This window comes from Dermacentor andersoni, chromosome 5, assembly GCF_023375885.2.
Source record: "Dermacentor andersoni chromosome 5, qqDerAnde1_hic_scaffold, whole genome shotgun sequence".
Taxonomy (NCBI): domain Eukaryota; kingdom Metazoa; phylum Arthropoda; class Arachnida; order Ixodida; family Ixodidae; genus Dermacentor; species Dermacentor andersoni.
In genome coordinates this window covers 129,661,622-129,672,340 of record NC_092818.1, presented here as the reverse complement: position 1 = coordinate 129,672,340, position 10,719 = coordinate 129,661,622, and positions in this window count along the sequence as shown.

The window sequence follows — 10,719 nt, the reverse complement described above, 5'->3', positions numbered from 1 at the left end:
GTTAGAGCATCATACACATTACCTTTAAGTGCAAAAGTATTCTTTTTCTTAGGCAAACTGCATTTCTAGTTTCTTAAAGCCTATATATTCATTTGTCACAGCTATGGGAAAATCACAAGGTGGAAAAAGATGTGTTGGTGCAATTTCAACTTTTATGTATAACAACAAAAGGTAAAGCACAGGAAGTCTCACTGCTCCTCTGTCTAAATGACAGTTTCATTTGTCATGTCCACTCTCATCCTGATAGCAGCAGAAACAGGAAGAGAGCAGCGTGGTTCAGAAAGCAGACAAAGGAGCTGATATCATAGCTGACATAAAGCGTAAAGAAGGGAGCTGGTCAGGCCATATAGTGCAGACTTGAGACATCATTAACCAGCGCGAAAAAGGCAACGGACGACAGCTAGAAGCACACAGGACAGAGCTCTAGGTCTCAACTGAAATTTTGGCTACACAGAAACATAGGATTCAGGGGATGCGACCTTGACGGATGGAAGCAACATTCATCTTTCCCTTTCCCTGTCTGACAAAGGAAGTATCGGAGCAAATTGATGGATAGGTTCATTTCGAGATACGAACACTCTTTTTGGTGAGAGCCAGGGAAGGGGTGCTTACACACCTATCACCCATCTTTTGATGCAAAGTGCTTCGAATATTTTCATGTTGACATGCCTTTAGAGCCGCATGGGCAGGTGAGCGCTTTGAAACTGCTCAGTGCATGAGCACCTACAGCAATGATTGGCCAGATGGCCACCAGCCACTGACAGCTGCCCTATCTTGGTTCCCCGAAGCAGTCTTTTAAACACCGACCTGTTTGGCTCAAGGGAACATAGGGCTGCTTTCAGTGCCATAGTGGCTGGTGGCCACCTGGCCAATTATCGCTATACGTGCTCGTGCACCGAGCAGTTTCAAAGCAATCGTGGGCTCAGGCAGCTCCAGAAGCAGGTTCATAGGGAAATATACGAACCACTTTGCATCAAGAAAGTGGGGAGCAGGTGTGTGAGCAGCCGTCCCTGGCTCTTACCAAGAGTGTTTGTATGTGAAATTAACCTGTTCATTAATTCGTTTCGATAGCTCCTGTGTTGTTTCCGTCGGTCGACATTCTGTGCATCCCATGTTTCTGTGCAGCAAAAATTTCAGTTGAAGTCTAGAGTTCTGTCTTATGTGCTTCTTGATGTTGTCGTCTTTTTCACGCTAGTTATTGATGTCTCAAGTCTGCAATGAGCACCAACTAGCCCAAGTGCCTTCTTCAACCATGTAATGCATAGGGCAGATAACTGGTGGCACATTCGAGTTACAGAACGGATGCCAAGGGAAGAGAAGGGCAGTCAAGGACGGTAGAGAATTAGACTGTATGATGAAGTCAGGAAATTTGCAGGCTTCACTTCGAATCAGCTAGCTCAAGACAGAAGTAATTGGAGCTCACTGGGAGAGGTTTTCATTCTCCAGTGGAAAAAATATGTAGGCCAATTGTGATGAAAAAGTATACCTGTTGGCTCAGACATCTTCCCTGTCTTTTGAGCAATGTGTAGGCCCAAGACAATCAGCCGGTTCCCATGCAATTTCTTCATGCTGACTAACTGCATGGGCACAAGAAAACAACTCACCATTAATACCACCCGAGATGGACCACTTAATAAAAGAACCTCTCAAAACTGCAAATACAATTAAGCATTTACCAGCTTAATACATACATATATACAAGCCAAGAATAGTTACAATAACCATACGCTTTATAACTAGACATTAGAATAAGGTAGTGAAACGTACAATAGCCGTAGGATGTTCAGTGCAGTTCATTTCAGAAATACTGTCGACCACTGACAGGACGCCTTAGGTAGGGTTCAGTCGTACAACAAGAAAACAAATAGTAGTAGTAATAAGCATGCCTGCGTGAAACCAAGAAACAAGTTCAAGGTCGAGAAAAAATTGATTAGGCTCGGTGTGCTTATTTATAAAAAAGATAAATTCATAAACAAATAGCGCAACCACGCGTTCATCCGCAACGGCACGAGAGCTTCTAGAACAAACGAGTACAACTGAAAACGAAGGATAACCACATAGCCGGGATGGTTGTGGTTCTTTAGTATCAGTTCTAGCGATGAAAGCACACGCATTGCAAGCTACCTGCGTCATTACCTACCACGTGACCTTCGGCAAAGAATGAAAAAACTGAGTGCAAGCACACAAGCAACATTTAATACGGTTGTCACACTGCACACTTTTGGCCGCGATCGATCCTGACTGGGATCGAATTTCTGGTCGCGTTTTGCTTCCTTGCTGAATCTGCGGACGGGAGCCAATCGCGGTCGAAAATTTTGATCCAGAACAGGCTCAATCGTGATCGAAAGTGGCCGTGTGACACCGGTATAAGTATGCGCCCATCTTCATTAACAGAATACTAATTAGCCAAACCAAAGTATTATTTACCTGCCTGCGCCGAATACTGACGCGTAGCAGTACTTAATTCTCTACAACTCTATGTGCTGCCACAATTAGTTGAGGACACACGAACAATGAAACACCCATATATTTTCATTTCTTTTTCACGTTCGGTGCCCGTAGGCTCCGCCTGGAGTACACAAACTACACTCGCATCCAACACACCTTGTGCTGTCCTTTAAAGAAATTACGCGAAAATTACTACCGCAACGACGCACCACAAAAATGCGACGCTGAACGTGACTACGTACGTACCCTTTATATGAGCAGTCCATGCGTTTTGCAAAAGGCCCTCGGTTTGAAGGTGGAGCGCTGTCACGATGAGTACTCTGGGCACGCCATTTCGTTTACGTAGTGGATGGACGATGTTGACAATGGATTCCGCCGAAAAAAGAACTCCACTTCATCACCGTTCAGACCGAATGGATGATGTTTCTTGTTGGCCACGAATGACGGCCGTCGTAGGCATAGTAAACACACTGTCACAAAGAAACACCGATGTCGTAGGCCGCTACTGCCTTTCTCACGCATAATCGCGTCGCCTTCAGTCCGGATGCTCCCTTCGCGTCGATGAGCACAAAAGTACACGAAAACAACGAGGTAGTGCAACCTAAACGTAGCGAAAAACAATCTAATTACTCACAACTTCAAGACTGTCACGGAGAACACGCACATGTGCACCCGGCGGCCCGCCGCGAGACGAAGCAGCGATCGCGGCGACACCCGTCGGTGGAAGTTGTTACAATTTCGTTTTCGTTTTCAAGGCATAAAAACATATATTCTTTTAAACTACGTGTGTATATTACTTTCGAGGCTATTTATTTTAGGCTACCTGTAAGCAATTATTATTATTATTATTATTATTATTATTATTATTATTATTATCATTATTATTATAAACAAGAGAGGCAGATCCCACGCATTGTGGGAATCGACATAAGCGCAGCTTGCTGGTCTATTTGCGTTCACTGAAGATATTTGGCGATGACGTTGACGGCCTACCACAGTCGTGATGTGATGTTGAATGTTATTATACAGAAAGACGTGTTTGCTCGAGGCGCTGTTGCGCGCCATTTTTCGTAGCTTACGTGAAAGTTAACGCTCTAATTCCCTTACACGAGCGCATCGCATCGGGGCTGAAGCGTTGGTTTGCTGGACAGCCGTTTGTGTGTTGTCGTCTCGACGCTGCGGTGCTTTAGTGCGGCTTTGCATCTCTGCATGCCCTGAGTCAGTGATCCACGTGCACAAAACTGCGCGGTGCTTACTTTTTAGTAATAGCAGAAACGTGCCCTTTCATACCTTGAAGTAAAATTATTACTGTTTGCCCGCAACTGTTGCCATGTTTAGTAGGAGCGTTCCTTTTATTGAGGAGACCCCAAGCGAAGCATGCTTTGTGTTTGTAGGGTGTGAGACTGGGCTAGTTGGTATTCCATGCTGAAGTGACTAGCGCTGGAGTGGACACGGGGCACAAAAGGGCGACCACGGGGACAGCGCCCTTACCTTCTCCGGCGATCATCCCATGTATGCGAGCTGCCACGTGCGAAAAGTGGCTATTATTTACCCAGTTCGCCTGGGTGTTGGCTTTAAACATTCTCTTGTCTCGTCGTTAGTCTTCCAGATGGCATTGTGTCGATGACCAGGGTGTTTCAGTGGGCATTGTGACGGCCAAAGAGGTCCAGAGAGTATTGTAGCGATGCCCACGAAGTTCTCGCTAAAAGGGCTTGCACACGCGTTCCCTGAGTCCCTCTCATGTACATTATGCACGCTCTCAAACCACCCACCGATGCGGCTGGCAAGGCAGTGACACCAGCAGCAGCAGAATTGGAAATTATAAGGGAGGAGGCATAGAAAGCTTCGCATTAAAATCTGGCAAAACGCCTCTGTGCACACTGTAACCTGTCATCCAGAGCTCTGGTGTTTTGACAGAGTTCAATTTCATTCTACAAAGTACTTCTTTCCCGTATTCAGCATGTGCACCTGTCCTACCCGTCTCGCGAGGGGAGACGGGAGAGTCTCGCGCAGGTCTGCATATGCCAAGACATCTCTTGCAGGTGGGCAGTCGCGCGCACACTTGAAAAATGCCTCGCCACTGTTCCGTGAACAAAGATGGGTCTGCAAATGCCCCGCCAATTTCTGGAATCTCATTCTATCTATAATGATTGGCTTAACGTCCTATCCATGCAGGCAATAATACTGTCTCCAATTTGGGAGGGGAAATATTTGAGTAAATAGCGCTGTTAGTAGGTGTGGTAAATACTGTATGCATCGCAAATTGTACGTTGGTTCTCTATACTTTCTCACATTTTCCTCCCTTTCTTTTTGAGCACTCCGTTCTGGCAGCTCTTTGTAAGCCAGTAGAACTTTCCTTTCCTATACAAATACAAACTTAATATATTGTTTCTTTTTGTACAGCCAGCTTCGTAAATTGACGCAGACGCGAAGCCATGAGCGTTTTGCAAGGCTCTTTCTGTAGAGGCTTCTTGATCAAAGCATTGTGGTGGGTGAGAAGGCTCAAGTTTGCCTACGAAGCTACCTTGTTTTTAAACGTCAGAGAAGCAGAACGAATTGGGGTTATTGATTCCGCGAAAGAATCTCAGGTGGGGTCAAATCTTCCCGAATCGGCATATCTTTTGTCTGCGTATGGTTCGTCGCCCCCTTTTCTGCCTGTTTCGTTGCGTTTGAACGAAACCTAGACGACCGCAATGCTTTGGAGCAATTGTGGCGCGTCCAGCTGCATGCTGTCACGTGGCCTATTCATTCTGCTGGATTACTGGCGTCCCAAAAGCTAGAGCTGCATTAGTTCTGCCTTGCTGAAAATGTTTTGAACATTTTTCTTTTTGGTTGAATATTCAATACTGGAAAAAGTACGTGCGCGCTTTTGGATTCCGCGGAATTTGTGCGTGACGACATTTGAGAACTGTGTGCCACCTAGCCTGCTATGACATAATGGTAGGGCTTCAGCAACAGGTTTTTCGCAGAACATATTTAAAATGGCTCATCAAAACAGACAGTGAAACGGTGGGGAACCCTCTTCAGGAGTTTTGTCGGCATTGAAAGTCCGACATGTCTCACGGGGAAGGGGTTGGGGTAGGGGAGGGCCCGCTTCTGGATCCGCCACTGGATTGTAGTGCCGTGGGACACGCTGTCTCTTTGTACAACTGTATGTTTGTGAATGTAATAAAAATAAACAAAAACACCCTTGCACCCACCCCCAATATTCTTAGTCAGTGCACCCTTTTAGTGGGTAAAAGGGTGTTATGATATCCAGAACTGCCCTGCGCTTCGCAAGAAGTCATGATGATGGGATACTTCTAGAATGAAAACACCCTTCAAGGGTGTTATGATTCGCAATTCTCACCATCAAGGGTGTAAATTATTTTACTGTGTGGTGTCATAATCAATGTTGTGAAACTTGATACGACCGGTATAAACGACAGCGCTGCGGCGAATTGATGACGCAAACAAACTACTGCAGGGTGTTACGATCGGCCTGCGGGGGTGGCGTCCTTCGGAGAAGCGACCTTCGAACCCTTCCCGGCCGCTGCAACGAGTGGCTTTGGAGCGCCAACAATGCGCGTCTTCGGAGAACTGGCGACGCCAGCAAAGTTAACCGACCATGCACTTCCTTCGGAGAACTGGAGACCAGAGCAAAGTTAATCAACCATGCGCCTCCTTGGGAGAGTCGGCGACGCCAGCAAGGCTAGCCACGTTCGGCGGACCAAGTATCCTTACTTGATTCGCTGTCGCCTTCATGGTCTATACTTGCAGCAAGAGAGCTGCTGGAATAGGGTGTTTTGCGGTGCGTTTTCACGGGCCCCAGAATTCGTCACAGTCTGCTGACAGTCGTGGCGGCTACTTGAGGAGTCAGCTCTGGAATCAAGAGGTGCACGCTGGGGTCAAACGTGACAACCTGTCTATGAGGACCTGCTCAACTCGGTGGGTTCTGGGAATCCAAAGTGCGCATGTGAGTGTGTGAGCCCTCCCCGTCAAAGGCGGGTCGACTACGCCTCCAACGACTGTGGACGGTCCAACTGGACGAAGGTTGGACAGCAGTCTTCCCTCACCTAGGGATCTAGGGAGGTCAGAGGGTTTTTAAGCAGCAGTTTGTCGGCTGCTAGTGTGCTCGTGTGATTAGAGCTTCGTGCCCCATTCGGCAGTCATGTTAGACTGTTGAAATGTATCTCCCGTCTAAATGTAAAAAGTGTAAATAAATCCCGTACTCCTAGTTAGCGATGAGAGCAAGTTCCTCCCTACAACCACGTCCCAAGCGTGGGTGAGTTGGACGACGGCGTGGGCCAGCTACCACTTATTTCATTCCCGACTACAACCCGTACAACTGGTTACCAGCGGTGGGAAAGTCCCTCCCTTCAACGTCTAAACCTTACAAGGTGGCGGCGCCAGGTGCGCTGATGACGTTCCGATCATTATAAGCTGGTATAAGCTCTTTAGCGTGAAAGAAGCCCGCGAATACACGCAGAATGTCTCGGGCGTCAGTCGCGCGGCAATTTTGTGTGTATTCGCGGGCTTGTTTGAAGCTCGGAAAAACACTTTTAAGTAACACGTGTTGAGCAACGAAGCTGTATCGGGAGTTTTTCATGTTGTTCTACAATTTTCTTGTTGACATTTTTTACCTAATTGTAATATTTGAGCAGTTGACTAATTTTTATTTTATTTGTACACACTGCAGCCCAATAGGGCAATTGCAGGGGTGGGGGTGAAAAGCAGAACAATGACGAATGATAGAGGCAATATGGACAATACAGACCAAATTAAAATGCTAACTACCTGTCCAACAGTCGCTAAAAATAAGTTTAAAGGAAGACAATCGGTAGGACCAGGAAAAGGATCCAGTATTCAATTACACAGAGAAAGAAACTGTATTTAAAAATTACCGTAAGGGCAAAATAAGGCGCGATGTTTAGGTGAAGGCGACTTCTAGTATTAAATGGTTTAGCAGGAGTTAGGTAATTATCTGAAGAAATTCAGCAAGAGGAGTTAATAATGCAAGGCAGAAACTTTATTGATTGCATGCGTAGGCGATCTGAGGGAGGTTGCAAGCCAACCAAGCCAGGATTAATTAATAATTATGTAATTAGGCGGAATGCAAAAACTAATCTGAGTGCCTCCAAGCGACGGCAAACAACATTGCTTTGGCTCTGTCCAGCTACGTGGCATTCGCATACTTTAAAATCTTGGTGCATGACAGTTGGGACACCCTGTATAAACAGGACAAATTTTATATTTATCTTTAAAAAAAGGAGCTAGCCAACCAACAATTATTTCTAATGGTATGGATACCCTATAGCTAGAGAATGAATATGTTGCTGTATGTTCACCTCACTTCAAACTGCTTTGCGTGCTTTCTGACCCTGAAAAAACCTGCAGACTTCATTGACCCCTCCGGCACAGAGTCTTTCATCAACGGCGTGTGAAATACACGTGAATGATATGTCTCTCATCTCAGTATTGCATCTCTTTCCAGTAGGCAATACTAACAACTCCTGAAAAAAAAAAAGCTCTTCTAATAATTCACAACTTTTATTAGGGATGGAAACATCGCAACTTGCGTGCAGAGGTCGTAAATATGTATAATGCACTAAGTAATCAAAATGAGGCTACGCCGAATTCACTCGAAATCATAATCATAACAAGCAAGCTCGGCAGCGCTCGGATTTTCATTCAAAAATAAAAAAGAAAGAGAGAGAGAGAGGAGAGTCGCCATCCTGGCCCGGGCCTGCGACAGTGGATGTCCAGTGAAGCTGTTGAAAATCACCACTGCAACTGCTGAGGGGGATATAAAATGCTTTATTGCGCTACAGCAATAGCAGTAATGGTAATTTAACGTAATGGGAGAAATGGTAATTCTGAAAGCATGCTGGCGCAGGTCGTATTGCCGTTTCTTTTTCTCTTTGCCGCTCCTTGCATTTACGCCGGTCCTCAGGAGTCTTAACAATGCGTTGCCTACCTACACCGGTGCTATAACAACAATGAAATCAATTGCTAAGCAGGTTCTTTTATATACGAAAGGTCAGTGACGTCACCCCACGTCACAAGCTGCCGTCCCCACGGATTCTCGCACAACCGCAATCTTTACCGGGAAACGTATTCGAGAAGCAATACGTGCTTCGAATTGTTATCAGGAGCACTTTATCATCAATTGTGCAGTTCGGATGATTTTGTACTTGTTCTTAATTGAAACAATGCTGTTCTGTACGTTGCATACATCATTAGAAAGGATATATGCACTTTTCACTTCACTTCTTTCAGTGTTTGAAGCCCGCCTCATCTCCACCGTGGGTCAGTCCGGTATTACAAACCAACGAGCGGCTAATAGCTTCGCTGTAAATAATGAGGCTGCAGTTTCGCCGGGAAGGATAAGCAGTATAACAGCTGCACCTGAAGAAAATTCGCGTGATCTTAAAGAATTGTTCACTGAAGTGACAGCCTTATATGTGTAGTTACAAGACCTCATACAACCGAGAGACGCCAGTCTGTCGGTAGTGTAATCTTAATTCGTGTAAATGTCTTATACCCTGCTATCATTAAATGTTATATATATATATATATATATATATATATATATATATATATATATATATATTGTAAGCATTTATGCGGACTTCATCTTCATCTGTACAAAATCAGCATCAATCATCGGCTCGTGTTCGTTTTTGCGTCGGCGCCATTTTTCCTTCTTGGAATAAAGCGTCGACTGGTATTTCAAGTGGCAGAGGCGCTTAAGATCCCTTCGAGCTCAACACTCTTCAAGATCTCTCCTGGGGCTACGTTCTGGAGGCCGCTTATGCCAAGAGGCGGCCATGTCGCAAGACCAGCCCGCAGCGCCCACCAGCTTGGTTCGAGTGCCAGCCTACCGCACTTATTACGATAATCCTCCCCCTCCCCGATCTCTGTCTCCGGCCGACTTCTCCACCACCACCCACAACACACGTGCCTCGAGACGCCGCTCCGATATTCTGTTCTGCCACTTTGGCCTCTAACTCCACGTCCAGCGACGGAAAACTAACCAGTACCATTTTTGGAGGGAAAACTGCATCGCCACGAAGTGCTCCGAGTCCTCCTGAACGTCCACCGAACATGATATTGGTGTCTATGGAGGGTGTGCGTTTGTTAGCTCTGATTGACACGGGAGCTACTATATCTGTTATGCGTGCGGACCTGTGCTCTCGTCTGCGGAAAGTGAAGATGCCTTATATGGTATCATCCTTGATTGGGGCTAATGGAGCAATCATTCGGCCATCAGCCCAATGTACAGCACGCGTCTTCATTGATGGTATCCATCATCACATTAAGTTTGCGATTTTATTCCCGTGTACTCATAAACTCATTTTAGTTTGGGACTCCCTCTCGTTAGCGTCCGCTTTAATCTCTTCCTGTCAAGGTGTAGTCCATATGACCGAGACAGTTCATTGCAGCAGGAGTGCCGATGAACCACGACTGCATTTTCTCGCTGCTGCCGATTCTGTACTGCCTCCCGGCCACGAGCAAATCATAACTCTCTTCTACAGACATCACCAATGGCGACGTGTTCATCACACCTTACAGCCGCTGTCTTGCCCATGGGATTGTCTTTGCTTCCTGTCTGGTGCGGTTCAAAGAAAGCTTTGCATTAATCGTCGCTTTAAACACGACCACTGAGACAATCCTCCTACCTCAAGGCTCTGCAGTGACCTGTTATGTGGACACCCAACCAGTCTCTCTGCTTCCTCTTGCCGCCTTGCAAGCTCTTCCTCAACAGGGCAAATCTGCTTCATCTGCCCTTGCTTCCGTGATAAGTCCTCATCTTACTGCTGCTCAGAGTGAAGCATTGCTAAAATTGCTCACGAAGGATCAGGCCTCCTTTGATATGAATATTTCATCTTCATCTCTACAAAGTCATCATCAATCATCGGCTCGTGTTCGTTTTTGCGTCGGCGCCATTTTTCCTTCTTGGAATAAAGCGTCGTCTCGACCGTGGTATTTCAACATATATATATGTATATATATATGACCGAGAATAAAGGAAACCGAGGGTCCAACTTTTATTAGTCATATCGTAAGAAGCCAACAAATGCCACCACAAGGACAGCATCACACGCGTAAGATGTGGGTTCGTGCCCTGCTTGTGGCCAGTTTCTTTTATCCACTTTCATTTCCATTTTTTATCATTTTCTTTAATTCAATTAATAAGTAAATGCAATTTCGCTTTCACTGTCCTTGGTGTCTTTATTGGCTTCGCATGATATGACTCATAAAAGCCAGGCCCTAGGTCTTCTTTCTCGG